Genomic DNA, 19,532 nt, shown 5'->3' on the forward strand with positions numbered 1-19,532 from the left:
GTGTTGGTAGTGTACACATAGCTGCATCTAGGTGTGGTTGGAATAGTTCTCTGATCCATAGTCATACTGCAAAAAGGCTACATTTGATGAAAAAAAAAAAGAAATATGTAAATTTCAGTTTGTAACCCAAGAAGGTTGATATGTTTGGTCATTTTTCATTAAATTTTCTAAACTCTAATCTTCAGGTGAAAAGAGAAAACACCTCACTGACCATGCAGTAAGAATAGATAGAGTCTGTATCATAAGAATTTCTAAGTCCTTGTAAAGGGAAAACATCAAGGCACCCAACATTATCCAAACAATGTGCATTCCTGAGTGGAGCACACCAGAGGGACTGTGAAGTAAATTTACTTCTAACCTCATGTTAGAAAAAAAATGAAGTCTAGCATAATACCTGTATTCTTCTATGTTGGACATGGAAATTAGCCAAATTCCTAAAGGCTAAGGAAGCCAGAGCTGATAGAATGTAAGCTTTTTCTTCTTTGAGGAAAGGATCACACTGCGACAGACATTATACAAATTATTCGCATATTATCTGATAACTAATTGCTGAAGATTAAGATAATATCCTGCAGTGTTTGTGATGGGAGAGCTGCTTCCAGGATTATGACTAGCAGAAGTTGACCTTCTGATTTCACTCTGTGCTAACTATCCTGATCTCAGCTGGAAGAAAGTGAAAATAAATGATTGGCATTGTGCACTCAGGCAAAATATTTCAAGGTTTGCCATGCAAGGATGCCTTGCTGTTTACTATGTTCCACACTCTTTGCTCTGAAGTGTTGGGCATAGCCAAATATGAATGCTGGAGTTCTGTTTGGATAACCGCAGTTCCAATACACGTGAGAAGCAAATAAACCAACATCCTATCTCTCCAGTGTAAAAACAAACATCTCTAAACCTTCTTACCTCTATTCATCTGGAAAAGCCATGACTTGACTAGCTATACATAAATCACAAAGAAACCAAGTAATATGGCATGAAGCTAAGATACTGAATTGCAAACGAACAGGGTTTGCCAGTGATTAAATTATCATTCAAGTGAAGCTTGCACAGTAAAGGAGCATGAATAGAATTTCTTTGGAAGTTCCATTTGGATAGGCAAGTTAAATTGTCCTTTTTGAGATGCCACAGGCTTTATTCTTTACGCGTTTGGCTGCTGTGTCATCATTTGTACCTGTACAGTTCCATTTTATTTGATTTATTTTGTCAGTAGTCCTTGTAGAAATAGAAATAATTCCAGCAAATGTTTCTAAACAATAAGGAACTGTCCCACAAAATAAGAAGAGATTATAGTTCTGAATTCCAAGTTGCAGGTCATATTTAGTGTTAGAATAGACTGATTATTTCTATTAAACACATTATTAGTTTCAAAGATTTGTTTCCATGATGCTATTGACTCCCTAAGGTAAAAAAAAATATGTTGTAAATATTTAATTTGCAATCATTTGAAAAGAGACTATGCATGTACATAAATGGAAAGTAACTTATTTAACTGGTCCTTTCTCCAGATTAATATACAGCATGAATATGCAGTTTTAAATAAATATCTTTCAAGAAATTACGTGCATCAAGAGTAAAATCATTATGTTAGGACTAAATATAACTCTGGGGGAAACTGCACTGTTCAAGAGAGAGTAACCCCTCTTCTAAACTATCTCAACCTATTTTTAGATGTGGTAGGTTGACTTTGGCTGGACAATAGATGTCCACCAAGCTGCTCTAACATTCACCCTTCTCAGCTGGACAGGGGAGAGAAAATATGATGGAAAACAACTCATAGGTTGAGATAAGGCGGTTTCTAAAGCAAAAGTTAAAGGTTGCACAAGCATAAGCAAAGAAGAAAAAAAAGATTTTATTTCCTGCTTCCAATCAGCAAGTGATGTCCAGCCACTTTCCAGGAAGCAAGTCTTCAGTATGTGTAGTGGTTGCTCTAGAAGACAAACACTGTAAATAGGGAATGTCTCCCCTTCCTCCTCTTTTCCTTAGATTACATATTTGAGCTGATGCCATATGGTATAGAATATCCCTTTGGCTAATTTGAGTCAGCTGTCCTCCTTGTGTCCCCTCCCAGGAGGGGGAGAGGGCAGAATGTTGGAGAGACAGTGCTGACAGCAGTAGGCAAAACACTGATGTGTTATCAACTCCAGTCTAGCTAACAATGCAGGGCGTAGCACTGTAAGGGCTGCTATAAGGAAAATGAACTCCATCTCAGCTAGACCCAATACATTAGGAAAAAATGTCCAAATGTTCATGGTTTCCATTTTTAAAATCACTGTGAATCTAAACATGGAGGGATCAAATGATCAATTCAAAAATCTAATCCTCAGAATTCGCTCTTTAATATATTTTTAAGAACTGCAGAAAACAGAATAACACCAATTTCAGATAAAGACATTTGAAGTAAATATTAGAACTTTTCAGATTTAGAAAGTGTCGAAGTGGCAAATTTCTCCTGAAACTAGCTTGCAATGTAAGACTTTACTCATAATGATGGTCTCTGTAATGGAGTGAATGAACGAAAACAAACTCGGGAAGACTTGAAGTGAGAATCCCATTTTCCAGTGAGGTCTAATTAAATTTTCCCTTGAAAGTTACTTCGGTCTTCTATTTGTTCCCTGTTGAACACAGCTGCACTCTAGCTTCCTCTATATGTTCAGGAATTCCAAATGTGCCTAAACATTATTAGTGTTTTCTAAAGTAGGAAAGGTAGAGAATCTTTACTTCCAAATTGATGTTAAGAGCTACAAAGTATATTCTGAAAATATTTCTTTAGCAGAGACTGTGGTCTCTGCTAAAGTGATGCATGAGGCATACTCAACTTTTCAGAGGCTTATCTGCCCTGTAATGTGCAAACAAACCTGAGGTGCGCATTTGTAAAATATTCAAATCAACTGCATGTAGCTCAGTCATTTGGTACTGCATCTAACTAGACCTGAATCACACTATTCTAAATGACTACAACTGACATATCAGCTTTTGGAGGAGGCAGTTGGCTCTTATTTATCTGTGAAGACTCAGTGAGGAACATGAGGCAGAAGAAAGGAGTATTCATGAAAAAAGGCATTTTTTCTGAATCACTTCAGATCATGTTCACACCTTTTCACTTAACTAAATTTCCAACCCATGCACAGATTTTTTTTCTCACCAGTCTAAATGACAAAGTCTCCAAGGTGACCAAATTCTTGATATATCAATAAATATTTTCTCTACTTCAAATACAATAATACAATGAATAATCATACCAAATTATTTTGTATACTGGACTGTAAAAAGTGGATAAGATGATCCCTTTTAATTCTTCTTTGTGTCCTTTTAAACACTTCAATGAGGTCTTCTAGATCTTCTTTTCCTATTTAGTCAATTGAATAAAATTTAAATTTCTTCACTGAACTGCTTTGGTTCCTTGCAATCGAAGACAGCTATTTCCTGTAAGGAGACAGCTAGTAGAATATTAGTCTTTGAATGATGAGGTTATGCATATACCATTATTTTTCTCCACACATCCATTGAATTTAATTTCATAAAGTTCTGCTTCAGTTAAACAAAACAAAACAAAAGCATGGAAAACATAAGACATGCTCCTGGCTTGGAAACCTGCTGTATTTAATCAGTGTAAAATATTTTTTCCATCACACAATTTTTTTACCATAAATTGTTTTTTTCTTGTTTTGAATTAGGGTTTTATTCTGGTAGGCATTCTTGGTATACAACATATCTTTGTGAATAAGGAATTTTTGAATAAAGAGTTTCTAAGGGTTCCGAAACTCAAGCTGACATAAAATAGGGTTTTTTTCTGAGTAGGAACCAGTCTAGACCTCCATAATAAATCCAGATTCCTTACACTGAAAGTTTATGAATCGTTGAAATTTCCAAAACATTTCCCAATAATCTTTCAGCTGGCTGTGGAGACTTACTGACTACTGCTTATTTTCTGAAATAATCTATGCAGTAAGAAGAGCTGGTCCAACAACCTGACATTATATAGCTACCCATTCAAATGATTCTTCATCATTTGTTTCAAGAATTTCCTTTCCTCAACTTTCTTGTTTAACATTGAGCCAAACATTTTACCTGAGATTTACAAACAGACCTAGGCATTAAAGTGTTGTATTTGAGGAAGACACTTCCAAGGATGCCTAAATTCTCTACAGTGCTAATGAAGAAAATGGAGTGTCTAAGGATAGGATCCATAGAAACTAACTTGTTGCTTTGGGGATGTCTTCTACTTTTTGCCTTAAAGCTAATACATAATGCAAATATGGCATTTTGGACTCTACCCCTTCTTTAGCATTCTACATTCAACTAGGTGTGACTTCATTCAGCATCTGGGTACTTAACTCCCCCCCTTCCAAAATCTAGAAGAACAGTGAGCTCTGCTAAATGGCTCCTTGTCCCTTTACTCTAAGGTAGTGTACACCAATACCACATAAGGAAAGTTTCCCAAATATTGTGTTTATTGATCACTCATTTTTGAAAATATAATGCCATATGCTATGCATAAATTTGTAATTTCAGATTATATCAGTGCTGTCAAATGGGACTTTTTTGGTGCAAAATGTTGTGCAGCTTTAGAGGAAACACTCTTCTGAAGCTTGGCCCTTTTATTCTGGGATGCAGAGATACTGAAGGGTTGAATGAGACTGAAAAGGTCAATTCTTCATTCCTAACAGCACTGCAAACCTGAAGGATTATCCTTGACAAGCAGCTTTACTTTGATTTTCTCTCTTTTTCAGCGTGAGATAACCAGTCCTCTTAAGAAGCATTTGAATACTAAATTATAAATAAATAATAACTAAGATGTGTTTAAACCTGATGCATACTTCAGTTCCAAAACAAATATAGACAAAATTTTTACTGTGAGGTGCCTGATTGTATGCAGAAATCAAAGTCCCATTTATAGTTCTGTGGCCTAACTCTTGGACAGAAAGACATATATTGATATGTCTGTTTGAGAGAAACCTTTGCTTGTTTAATGAGGCTTAGGATGTTCACTTTATTTCTTCTTCCTTGAGGTTTTCTGTTGGGCAAACATTTAAATTATATGCTTTTAAATTAGGATTGGTTTTCTCACAGACTAAGTCTTGCCCTGAGTGAAAATTTATTGAGCCCAAATATCATTGCCTGCTCAGTTACTCCTAAGTTCAGTAGTCTATGTCTCTCAATATCTTCCTATCCTGCTTTTCACACTGGATAATTGGACACTTTTCCTGAGAAATCCCTCCAGCCAGTATCTCTCCATGGCTGTATTTTGTATTTCAGTACTCAGAATATCTAGAAAGCAGTTTTATGGATTTTAGAACCAGCTTTGAAAGAACTTCCTGGGGGATGAGGTAGTATTGAATAACAGACATAAAACTAGGTGTAGAAGTAGCATGTTTTGTACTGTTAGTATGTTCACTAGAGAGGATTTACCCAACAGCTTTGTCATTCTGAACTCCTACTGGAAACTTGTAATTTAAGTGTTACTTTTAACTGGATATTGATATTTTTTGGTATTATTTTCTAAGTAAAATATGTCATTCTAATTGATTCTCTGTTTGCAAAATTTTGAATATGCCCTGGTTCATAGGAAATAACCTTTTTGGAGTTGCAGCAAATACACGTGATACATAACAGGTACATACTAGACAATAAACAGAGCTGCTTTTTTTAAACAAGAGGACTTACAATTCAACACACCTTGTTCCCTGCTATCACAGGCCACCACAATCTATATTCTCATTTATAAATGAAACTAATTTCATTTTATAAGCAGAGGGTTTTTTTGTCCTGCTTTCACTCTGCAAAAATGGATCCTCCCTGCTCTGATGGCTAAGCCTTCTTCTTTTTTTTTTTTTTTTTAATCACATTTAAAGCTGTGGTTTGCTCCAGGAGAGGCAAGCATTTTGTATGTCTTAAAATACGACATGTATAATCCACTGATTAATTAGGATTTCTGTAGTATCTGACAATCAGATATTTTCTTCCTACTACTCTGAGTAAGAGAGACTGTCACAAAAACCCAGTAACAATAGCACTGCAAAGACACTTGGTCCTGGTTGGAATATGGGAAAACATCTACAGATTCAAAGGGGTTTGAATTTAAAGAAAAGAACAACTATATTGAGAATTTTCTTTTTCCCAGTTTCTATCATTACAAACGTAGAAAGTCGCTGCTTCTCCCTGACTCCACCAAAACTGAAGCTGGAGAGCAGCTTGGAATCGGTTGTAGCACATTTTATCTCAATGAGAGATGACATGTATATGGGATTAGCTGGGGGGTATTTGTGAAAATTTATAGTCTGCAAGTAGGCTCTTTATTTTGGTCATCTGGTATCTGTCTCCAGCTGAAAGGAGAACATGCTATACTGAATTAGAGCTGGCCATGTCTTTCATGGCCACCTGTGGTCTTTTAGAATCCTCTGTTTAAAGCTGAGATCAATTTTGACAGACCTAATGGTCAGTAAAGGTTGCACATGAAGCACATATTCACATTGTAAAACACTGTGTACATAAAATGAAAATTAAGTGCTTTATTCCTTTACCTGTTGTGAAATTCAAATACCTGATATATGTTTGATACTTATTTTTCTAAGTGAAACTATTATAGTACTCATGACAACAGATAGCAACACACTAATACAGTTTTTTAGGGAGAGGGGATTGTTTATGCCATGGTGATTAATCATGTTGATTATATCATAAGGGTGTTAAGACTGTATCAAAAGGAGAAATTTAAAACTGCATGTATTCTTGCTTTAAGATGAATTTGGATTTATTTTAGATCAGACTTGAAGGAGTAGGTTCTAGGTATTTTAAACAATGAAAGGTAGATTTTGTCTGTGGACTTGTTTGATCCTTGAAGTGTGGAACTGTGCTTGAATTTGATAACACTGATTTCAAATCACACAAGATAGTTTTGAACTGTCGTGGGTTGATTTTGACTGGACATCAGATGCCCATCAACACCTCACTGTCACTGCCCTCCTGAGCTGGACAGGGGAGAGGAAATATAAAGAAAATTTCATGGGTTGAAATAAGGATAGGGAGAGACCTTCACAGGAAAAACGGGCTTGACTTGGGGAAAATTAACTTATTACTAATCAAATCAGAGTAGGGTAATTAGAAATAAAAGATCCATAAATATTAAAAAGACCCTGCTGAAGCATGTTCAGAGAAGGACAATAGAGCTGGGAAGGGTTATGGAACACAAGCCTGTTAAGGAGAGGCTGAGGGAGCATGGTTGTAGCAAGATGGGTGTCGATTTCTTCTCCCAAGTAACAAGTAATAGGAAAAGGGGAAATGACCACAAGTTGTACTAGGGGAGATTTAGATTAGATATTAGAAAAGATTTCTTTGCTGAAACAAGCAATTGGAACAGGCTGCCCAGGGAAGTAGAATAATCACCATCCCTGGAAGTGTTCAAAAGACGTGGATGTGGCAGTTGGGGTAATGGTATAGTGGTGGAGTTGGCAGTGCTGGGTTAACAGTTGAACTTAAAGAACTTAGAGGTCTTTTCCAACCTTAATGTTCTGTGATTTCCTCCCTCTCCTCCCTTCTTCCCAGGCTCAACTTCACTCCCGATTTCTCTATCTTCTCCCCTAAAGTGATGTAGAAGGCTGGGGAATGGGGGTTACAGTCAGTTCATTGTCTCTGATGCTCCTTCCTCCTCGGGGGAAGTACTCCTCACACTCTTCCCCATGCTCCAGTATGGGGTCCCTACTATGGGAAACAGTCCTCAATGAACTTCTCCACTTATGTAAGCTTGTACAAATATCATTTTACCTAGGTAATCTATCAATCCCAGCTAATTCTTTCTGTAAAGCTAGGTAACTTCTTTTAAAGAAAACTGCTCTCATTAAGATGCTCATTATCAGGTTATATCAAGCTAGGCATGCACACTTTTAAACATTACCCTTGACTGAAAACTACGAGTTACATTAACAAGAGAAAATGGGTGCTTATATGATTCTTTTGACCTTTTGTGGAAAGTTAATGTGAAATCTTTATGGTTTAAATAATTAATCTTATTTTCAGTGACTGACACCTCTATGCACTTCTATCTATAGTCAGAGTCATCTTGATTGACAAGTGTTTCCCTATCAATCCTGATACATAATTATGTACTATAGCTGTGGAATAGGGGTTAATTTGAGGATGGCTATATTAGACATTTCTTTTTAATGCATCATCATCATCTAAAAATATTATCTATCTTGTGCCGGTATTTCTACTATTTCATCAAGTTTTTATTCAAAAAGAGGACATATTCAAATGTACAGTTTGTGTAAGTATATGGAGAATGGATTGCTTCCTGTGCCATATAATTCATACTTTGCGAACACACAGTATATACTAATTTAATCAGAAACTTTGATTGAAACATTAGCTCAAAACTTTTAATAAATTAAAATGAAGGGACAAGATTTCAAGCTAACCAAAAAATTGCATGCTTTGCCAGCTTTATTTCTGTGAATTTCACATCCTGTACTGGAAATCTAATGTTCAGAGCTGGATATCCCAGGAGCAGTCCCAGTCAGAAAATGCCTTGACAATTAAATATTCCTGTGATTTGAGGTGAAGACACTCAATAGATGAGTATAAACCTCCATCTTAACTCCTAGGGGATGTATTCTCATACAGAAGAGAGAAATATGGTTATTGGGACAGCCCTCATTATTCCACTGCAAGAGAAAATGTGGCTGAGTAGGGAAAACAGTGCCCTTTAAAATTGACTAGAAAATAGAAAAGCTGACAAAATCTCTTCCCCTCCTTTCCATAGCATTTTGTTCTCTTTCCTCATTTACTGGTCAGCTGGGCTTTGGGCCAAATTATTTCTTATCTGTAAGATACTGTTATTTACCATGTTTTTAACAGTCATGGATCACTGATTGAAGAATCCAGTATTTTCAGCATTTTGTGCTTGAACTTTTTTTTTTTTTGAAGTGCATCCATTTGGAATCTGGAAAAGGGAAGGAGAGCTGAATAATTTATTAAGGTAATAGTGCTTCATTGGATTTTAATCATTATTATTGAAGAAAAGATCAATGAATCTGTGCTTTTATGTAGGATTTTGTTCTTTACCTTAGGGTACCTGTCCTTTATTCAAAAACTATTGTGTCATATGCTTTATGAGTTAAAATAGAGACATAATAAGAAATCACTTTTATTGCAATCTACTTATGAAATAATGTTGAAAGAGATCAATAGAACAATGAATAAAAACTAAAGATCCATAAGGGTGATTGATGTCAGCTTACTCCTGTGCTTTCTTCCATTATATAACTTAGGCTAGGAGAACTGGTTAAGTGTGAAGGTGAATATTATCCCCAACCTTTCTCCTTCTCTTTTCTCTCTCCCTCTGTCCCCACATCCATTTCTGTATATCTAAAATCAAAGTCGAACTGCAAGCCATTTTCAAGCTTGACTGATGTAGAAAGGAGATTTTAGGGTGAAAAGCCCGAGTACATAGACTTAGAGATTCTTGTTCAGTATCATGTTTCATCTCCATCTTCTGAGACCATTGCAAAAAAATCCTATTTAGCTGTTACATAAACAAAAATTTGAGTGCTGATAGCAGGATATGATTATTCCTGTAACTATTAACACAAAGATCAATGACCATTCCTACTCCTGTAGGAGTAGGAATGTTTTCCTTTTCTGAATAGGTAATAATAGTGATTGTGGTTTTTTACTAGCTGTTGTTTGTTTGGTTCATTCAGAGCTTCCCAACTGTCTTTCTAGGCAATGTGCTAAACAATGAATTTTCTTCTTTCCCCATGGGAAAGCTTTAAGTTACTACCATAATGCAAGATATTAATAACCATTTTCATATTTTGGGGATTTAGATGCTTCTGGGGAAACAGGTTTACAAATATATGGAACTTGTAGAAGTCCAGAGTCACCTTCCTTTGACGTATTTTGTACAAGTCTTCTATCTTTCCCCTCCTCCACATTTTTGTTATAGAATTATTGGCCAAATTTATACTCATTATTACAGACATTTGAAAATTCCCACCAAACAATTATAAGGTTGAAGAGATTGCAGGTTGGAAATACAAAATATTTTAAGGTGCTTATCTGGAATCTCAACATTCCTTTTAAGTGATGATTCTTTTGATTTTTCTTCTCAAAAAGGGTGGAACCTTATAACTGCTCTTGTGTGATGAGGTTTCCACCAAATTACTGAATGGCCTGTTAAGAACGACTGAGAGGCAACCAGGATGTAGAACAACAGTAAGATGGATAGGCTTGTTGATGCATTGCTGTCACAGCTCTTCAATAGTCAGCCATATGTTGGGAAAGGTTTAGAATGTGCCTGTCATTCCTATGCTAATTACAGGCTGTTGCAAAACTCATTTTTCATTACTGGGATCATGCCATATTTATGGATTTTGATGTGTTGTTTGTTCTGGGTTGATACACTGCAGTTTTGTAGGAAGTTTTCCATTCAATTGCAAATAAATTAGTGGAATGCATTTTTTTTAAAAACTTGGAACCTAACAAGCAAAATCTTTGCTCAAATAAAGTGAGCTCAAAAGGAAAAAGCATAACACTTCATTTGAAAATATTGGGCTGTGATTGAAAGAAGAAGAATTTTCATACTTTTACATATGACTATTGTAGTTAAATTGAATAAAAATTTCTTTCATATCCCATCCTCACCCTTCCTCTCTCTCAAAGTTGTGAGATCCTCATTGCCACAAGAATCAACTTTTCCATAAATTCTCCTGAACTTTTAAGGGCATTGGAAACTATGATATTATCCCACTAAAATTAGTTTAACTGGATCTTCACATCTTAGAAATAATTTACATAATAATGGTTATAATATAGCACCTTTCAAGTATTATGCATATGTCTCATCTTACGTAACATTTTACAGTTAGTTTATCCAGTGATTCTCTTAGTTACTGGTTCTCACACTAATGCCAAACAGTTTGTACTGAATATTATATACATGTAGATATAATCTAGTGTATATGTACACACACACAACCATGCAAGGTACTACCAAATGAGAATTATTTTAGTTTCAAAAAAAGCCATTTAATAAGTGGATCAGAGTTCAGGTTTTACATTGACAATTAGTTTCCTAATTTTCATGCTTTTTTCAGGTTTTATATTGACAGCTAGTATCCTAATTTTCCTACTTTAAATGACAAAACAGGTGTGAGGTGATGTCACCTGCAGTTTTTTATGAGAGTACTGAATGCTCTAGAGATCCAAATATATAGTGTTGGGTTTTTTTGCATGCATGTCAGTGTCTGTCCTGCTCCATGTTGCAGTAGACATTGCATGGGGTAGTCCACTGATGATAACAACAGAGCTCTAAATAGAAGCTGGTGTCCTGCACTGAGACACGCATACAAGAGGGGTTACTGGAAGCTTTTTCCTGAGTGCCCAACCCAGGCACTTTCATATGAGGAGAGAGCTGTGTGATTGTATGCTCCAGTGCCTCTTAACTTGCATTGTCATGTGCCATCTCCTGCACTGGATTGAGAAATATGAAGTCCACATTCCCTGGATTTTCTGTCAATGGAACGTCTCCTATACCCCTATGGTGTTAAGAGTTTGTTTCCGTTGTCTTGTTTAAACAAATAAAAATAAATGCAAAGAAAATAAAAATCAGTAGTTTTTTCCAGGTTTAGAACTGTATTTAAAACGAAGGTTTTAAGCTGATACAGAAATGTAATATCTTTTTATTCAATATCTGGGCAGAACAACACCTGAAAATAAGTTGGTAGGAGATGCTATTTTTGTTAATTCCAGCTGTTACTAAAAAAAAAAATACAAAAAATTTTATCAGTGATTAAATCTTACAACATTGCCAGCCTGAGTATGGCACAGTTCAAGGACGATAATTTGGATAAACATCTTTTAACTTGTAATTAAAAATTTGAATTTAAGATGTAAATCTTGCAATTAACCGCAGTGGTGTGGAATCGCATACTACAGGGATGTGAAGGGATATGTTTGCTTTTTCCTTTATCTGGTAGATGTTATATTCAAGTGTTTGGTATTTTTATGTTTACTTTACAAAGATGAGCAACAGGACGGGGAATAAGAATCATGAGAAACCAAGTACTCTGAGATTAAAAAAAAAGAGAGGAAATGGAAATGGCTATGAAGGGTCCCTACCCTTTTGCCTTTCATGTTATTTCACTGAGATCGATAAGGAGAAAATGAGAGGAGCAGCACAAGAAATATGAAGTCAGAGCACAGTGCAATGCAGGAACTGAAGAGCTGATAAATATTAACTCCTTTCCATGGATCTGAAATTGCTAGAATCCAGTTTAAAACCATTTTCAGAGTTACCTTTATGGCTAGTTCCCTTGGAATTCTCCCAGATGTCATGTCTACGCACTTGGGGCACTGCCTAATTTGGACTAAAACCACAGGAGATGGAGCAAGGAAACTATAGGAGCTAGTATATAATTAACTGTCTGGATGTTTCATTTGAATGCAGAAAGGGTAAGACATAGGTGGAATGCTGTCCTATCTATGTCTAGCCAGACAAAAACCCCAGAAAATTTCAGAGTTAGAAATACATTATTAGATATTTGAAGAGAAATTCAAAATTAAATAGAAGAGGAAAAGAAGAGTGAACTGAAACTGGGAACTAAAGTCCTGGTTCAAGACAGGAAAGGATTAACTTTTGCCTCAGCCTGTGGAACAGACGCTCCACATAAAAAACTGTACCTTGATAACATGAAGCAATAAAACTGAGTTTATATTTTTATTGCAGAGTTAGGACAGGAGTTCCACTCTCCTTTATGCTCTAGGGATAACCCAGGAAGGTTGATTAGGCCATTGAATCCAATGATATTGTATACTCTTCCTTCCTTCCTTCCAGAGACTTTTATTTTGTTGTGATGATCCTTGTAGATCAACAAATATTTTCTTCCTCTTCTTTGAGAAGTGTCTGCATTTATGCGGGGGGGGGGGCAGGGGGAAGGAAAGCAAATTTTGATTTCATGTCAGAGTACAACAAGAAGCAAAACCACATTTAATTTTTTTTTTTATTCATTGTGTAATTTGTTGCAATTGTGCTAGTCTTAAACCATAAACTTAAATTGAACTATACAAGAACAGGTGCTTACATTTCTTACAATCTGCAGGTTATTAATGACCCAAACAGTCTATCACTGATTGGAAGTTTTAGAGTCTGATGCTTAGTGCTAATGAGGGATTATTGCTGGGGTTGCAGTTGTAAAACCTTAAAATACAAATGCTACTTTTTTCCCGCTTTTTTGATGTGTGATGTGCAATGGACTCGATTGGTTCTGTACACTGTAGAAAGAAGTGATGTGTTTCAATTTCATATTCCATTGGATGTAAATCTCTCTTTGATTTCAAGTACAAATTTAATTAAATGAGTTCTCACACCAAACTAACACTCAAGCCTCAACATTTTCTGTATCACTGCCATTTTTTCTCTTACAGAGAAATACTGATACACAGGTTGTCATCATCTGCAAATTTTATTGTAATTCTGGCATATTATACTCGTATCACCAGAAAAAAAATTATCCTTGAGAGCTTCTTTGGTAATCTCCCTTTTACCAAAGTTACCATTTCAACATCATTTTTCTAGTCTTCTTTGCAACTGGCTCTTTATATTACTAAAAGTTTCATTTTGTGCTTTCCTAATAAATATATTTTTTCTGTTAACTCCTTTTAAAGAGTTTAAATGTACTAGATTTCATTTATCAAAATATTAAACAAAATATATTTCAACAATATCGTAATTATCCAATGTTATTCAGTAAGTCTGTACAAGCAGCTTTTGTCAAGGCTATTTTTTAGTCATTACACATTACCTTGTGTGTAATCATTATCTCGTCAGAAAGTTTTCTGCTATCTTATGGGCTACTGAAGTCAGTTTCACTGGTTTGTGCTGTACTTCAGATGACTGCTTTTCCTTTATTAAGGCACAGAGATAAGAGCTGTGCACCTTGTATTTAAGTAGCTTTTTAATCTTTGTTTTTGAAAAAAATAGAAAAAAAAATGAAAAAGGAGAAAGTTATTAATTATATGGGACTCAGTGCATAGTAAAATAAATGTGAGTTTAAAACAGAGAAACTGCAACTACAAATGTTTCTGGTTGTGGCCATTTTTACTCAAGAACAAAAGTTCATTTTTCTGATCGAGCTTAATACACTTTGCTACTTTTTTTTTGTTCCTTCCACCTCTCTTTAGTTGGCACTTCCACAAGTTTTTTAATGAACTCTAGAAACACCTGCAAGCTCCAGTGAACCCAGTGCAGCTCCTGCTTGTTCCAGTACAGGTTGCCATCTCCTCAACATTCTTAGAAGAATTGCTGCCCAGGATGGGGCAGCATCTACTCTGTGTTGTGCAGAAGTAATATCTCGATATAGACAAGAAAGAAGATCCAATCCACTTCTGTATCCTCTGAATTCTGATTTATTCAGTGACTAGTTCATAGTGATGGACTATGAACACATAATGACCACATTCTGCATATGTGAGCTTTCTCTCAGTTAATCAGGTTTTTGTTCTCTTTGTTATATCTAAGCCAGTTTAATAAGTCTGTGCTCCTGTAGGGGCTACTGGTTGACTACTGTGATTTGTAATAACAGTCTGAAACCTTTGGCAATGTCTTGAGTTTATGGTCTTGAAAACCACAGCTTAGTCTAGCATCATAGATAATTCAATCTACACAGATAAGCTCCTTATTATCAGTGTGAACTAAAACCAAACATGCTTAAACCTGACAGCTAAATAGCTGGTGCAGTAGTTAAAACAAGTTGAAAACAGTTAAGACAAAGACTATCTCACAAAGTCCTGAGAACCTGCACTGCAAGGTCAAGACAAACTGTACGGCCTTTTGCTAGTAATTGAAAAACAAATCTCATTTACCGGACTACATAGTGGATCACTCCATTAGCCTAAAATTGCAGAATAATCTGGTAGGAGTATAAACTAGTCACCTGTAACTCTTCCCCTCACATACGTGACTGTGACAACTGATTTAGTCTTTCATCAAACGTCATGTTGAAAGACACATTGGGTGCCAAGGAACAGCAGGTTGCACAGTTGCAGGGCAACCTCAACAAAGTACAATTATGTCTCACTACAGAGCAACTCCAGATCTGGGATGAAAAAATAGCGGCCATGAAAGGAGAGGATAGATGCCTGTTCAGGGGATATGACTCCACAATGACATCAGCTTCATAATCTGTGATGCATAATGAGTTTATTTTTAATAATTTGCAGCTGAATATGCTCCAAAGAGTACGGCATGAGTTTAACACAAAACATTTTATTTTTCAAAATAGCTTGTATATTGTATTAGAACCGTCATGATTCTCTCAGTCTTAACATTTCAATAGTGTGTCAAGAATTAATGTTAAATACAGAGGTAGATCATGTTTCTAGAGTGTCCATTAATATTTTTTCCCCAAATTAATACATTTCTTAGATAGGTCAAAGATAAAATTGAACATGCATGGAATTATCTTTTTTTTTTTTTTTTAAGTTTCATGGATAACTACAGTAATGATAATAAAAATTATGAGAATAAGAAATATGAACAGATGGTATTTATATGATAAATTTAAAATATAACAACATAAATCCTTCAGTCCTCTTTCTGTAGTGCCTTATGTTTCAGTTTTACAGAGGAGAGAGAACCAGTACTTAATTGTATCCTGTAATGTAACCTGGCTGGATATGTGATATGGTAACTACTATCAGTTAAAGTAAGAAGCTAACAAAGCAGTTGTGAGACTGATGTACACTGCTGTCTTCACACTTCCTGACATGTGGCTTCTTCACAGATAGTTCACTTGAGGTCACAATGCTTTTGCTGCTTTAATAGTCCGAGTTTGTTAAGTCAGGGAGAAAAACACAGGGAATGGCAAGGGCAAACTCCAATCTTTGATATTCATAAGTGCAAGAAGATGTCCATTTCATATTTTAGTCCCAGTCCTGGTAGTCCAGCTAAATTGTTACTAACTCAGAGATTTGATATTAGACCAATGATGACACTCAATTGAACAAAAAAAACCAGTAGAAGTAATATTGTTATCAGAGCATTAAATTCACTGAAGAATATTAAGATTTTATTAATTCAGAGATTTTACCAAATAGTGTCAGGTCTCTGTGCATCAACCCTTTGACCATCTGCTCTTTTCCACGAGAAGTGCTGAGTGTAATAAGTCTGGTGCAGAGAATAAAAACTGTTGTCAGAAAGCTGCCATTTCTTAATGCACAGATCTACATCTTTCTATTTTAATCCCAGAAAAATAGTAGGATGTCAGAACAACAGACTATCAGTTTGGCCCAAGCCAACAGATTTAAACAAATACATGGACTCCAGTGGCAATATTTTTTAAAACAGCAGCACCTTTGATCTGTAGCAGATAGAAAATTATAGACAATACTTTCAATGAACTTGATTAGCTTAAGTCAATATCTTAAAGAAGAGTCCTCTCTTCCTATAATATTGAGTTCCCACAGATCCTTTGAAAGAGATACAGGTATTCAGCATGTCTCCAGATAAGTATGTTTATTCTTGACTAGTGCAAACATTGCTGGAAGTGGAACCCCATTCATACTCTGAAAGAGAAGATGGTGGTAACTATGTGAAGAATAATTATCAGACGAAAACATGTACTACATTGCCTGCCGAAGTGGGTTAACTCTTCTAATGTTATGGCAAACTGCACACTGCTTGTACAGGTGTCTGAATTTCCCAACATCTTATTTTGTGTTGCACCATTTGAAAGGAAGAAAAAGACCAAACAAAATCTAGTTTAGGATGTTATGACTTTCAGAATGGGCTCAAATACCTGTTTCTGATTTAAAGGAGCTCGCCAAAGGGCTTAAGGTAGGCAAGAAAACCAACAGTCACTTTTTTTAACAGCGAAGAAAAGTACATTTAATGTCCTGGAAGACATCAAAACTGCAGCTGTGGGAAAAGCAGATTGTTAAGACTGTCATAGCACTGACTGCTCTGTGCACTTCGAATATTAGTGATACAGTCAAAAGTGCTCAACTCCTGTGGTTTGTATTAAATCAGGATTAAAGTTCTGTAGTGATATATTAGCAACATGTAATTAATTGGCAATCAGTGAACCATATATTCAGGAGTAGTATCAGCAATACAACAGATAAATAATTTCAACAGATACTTAAAAAGTATTAATGAGCACTTACAGATTTCAAAACATCATTCTGTAATTAATCCCCATAATTTTTAATTACACACTCACAGTTATTTGCACACTACCCCACCAAAAGTGCAGGTTGCAGGCAAACATCGGAACTGCAGCTCCTACTTGCTCATCCCTTCTGTAGGTGTTGAGGGATCTCCATGTTCACATGCACCTGTGCTGCTCCAACAGTCTGCTGAGTTACCCTCTAATAAGAAAGCCCCTCCAGGTATGGGTCCCTACTTATTGTCCTAACACTGTCAGCCCACCAGTAGAATGCAGTTTCTTCATGCCATCTGATAGGGACGATACTCCAACAGTCCTTGGGTGGAGGTTGTGATACCAATGTCACATCTGGAAGTGTTAGTCTTGACTGCCACTCTGTTTATACTCCAGTTTATCTTTCCACAGTCACACATTTTCATGCTCCTTTTAGGTATCAAGTAGACTAATTTTTTGCTTGAAAAGACTTTTGGTAATCTGTTTTAATATGATTAGTGGTTGATTTACACAAACTTTGTCATTTTAATTTCCTCTCAGTGTTATCAGTTTTGGGCAAAAGGCCTTGTCAGGCACTTTCAGATATTACATTCATATATGTTGTGTACACTCACAGGCTTAACATATCATCTGTTCTTATTCAAGCTATTTTGTCAAGAAAGGATTGTTCAGACTACTCTACAGAGAGGAAGAAAATAGACTTCTTGGACTGGATACTTTGGGGGAGGGAGGGGTGTTTGGATAAATTTTTCCATTCTGAAATCAAGAGCAGAATATCTGCCATGTGGAAGAACCAGAATATATCCCAGATTATAGAGTTCACATGAGATTTTGCATGTTTCCAAAAACAAGTCCTACTCTTGATCAGGTACTATAGAAACTGTACCTTGGATCTTTGCTTCTCAGTATGGTCCATTATGGGCTACCCTCCCTATCTTCCGCTTTCATCTTGTCTAAAGCCTTCTCAAATTTCAACCCTCAATACATTTTGTTAATCCAAAGTCTTGGTTTTGGGTCAGTCCAACAAAGTGTTCACCATTTCTCTCAGTGACCCGCTCTCAGTAATTCAACATTTCTGATCTTTTTGCTTACTTGACAATACAGTGCTGAAGATGTTTGGATTTTTCAGCCCCATTTGACATCAGGAAAGAGCATCCTCTTCATAGATGCATTATTTTCTATACTAAAGCTTTTCAGACTAATTATTATAACAGTTTTACAGCTCTTCAGTGGCAAATTTCTTCACTTTCTTTCTTAAAGATTCATGTCTTCTTACCAGTTACTTTTAAAATAGTTTATAAATTATTAAATGCTGTCTTTTCTTCCCTTGTTTTTTTTCCCAGTATGACATAATTTCAAAATGAAAGTTTTATATTCCTTATAAACAGAAAGTTGAGCTTAACACTTTAAAGGCTAAACCCTGATTCATACTACCTTTCTCTAGCATAAACATTTTTTTTAGTTTTAAACCTGGTCATCACCTCAGTAAAAATCCATTTATCTTTCATATCTCTCACAAAAACTCCTGTTCCAAAGTTGCTGAGCAAATAGAAAGGACTTCAATATTTTATCAGGTGATGTGAACTAAAACATTTTTGCCTCATGTAACAGATTTATGGACTATAAAAGCCAGAAGTACCCATTAAGGTTGATCTAGTTTTGAGTTCCTCAGTGAAAGAAACTGCAGTACTTCATCCAGTACTTCTTCCATGAAGTTGAATAATTTGATCAGATTATGGCTCAAAAATTGGTATTTAGGTCCTGTTTGTTTGTTTGTTTTAACGTTTCCCTATTGAACAGCTTTAGATTTTAGCTGTACCATAAGTAAGGTGGTTTTCTGATGGTATTTTGGGTACCTTGAGTATTGAGGGGACAGTGAACTCTGTTATAGGGAATTTCACATTTCTAGTTTAGGGAGTTTGAGTGACTGATACTCCAGAGACTCTGCTCCAGGAACAGGGCACTTGAAGAAAAATTTTGCATTTACTGACTGTTTCACTGCATTTAGCATTTTGCTGTCTGGAGCTTCAAATAGACATCTGAAAATCAGCAATAAGAATAGTTTTTTTCCCCTTGTTAGGGGAGTTTGATATAACCCCATTAGAAATTATGTGGCAGGGAAATAGATGCTGTAAAATAATCCACCATTGCAACCTGGTACTGTATGCAGAAAATTGACATTCCATTTAAAGAAATGTTGGTAAAGTATATAAAGACAATGGATCTATGTCTGTCCAAGATACAGGGTCTGTTTTGAAATTTGAAGTCCATCACTGTAAAACATTTGCACAAAATACAATTCGGTGTGAGTTTTCAATTTTTTATTCAGATTCAACCCAACCCAGTGAGTTGTGGTAATCTTTAACTGTTGTC

This window comes from Lepidothrix coronata, unplaced genomic scaffold, assembly GCF_001604755.1.
Source record: "Lepidothrix coronata isolate B3197 unplaced genomic scaffold, Lepidothrix_coronata-1.0 Scaffold161, whole genome shotgun sequence".
Taxonomy (NCBI): domain Eukaryota; kingdom Metazoa; phylum Chordata; class Aves; order Passeriformes; family Pipridae; genus Lepidothrix; species Lepidothrix coronata.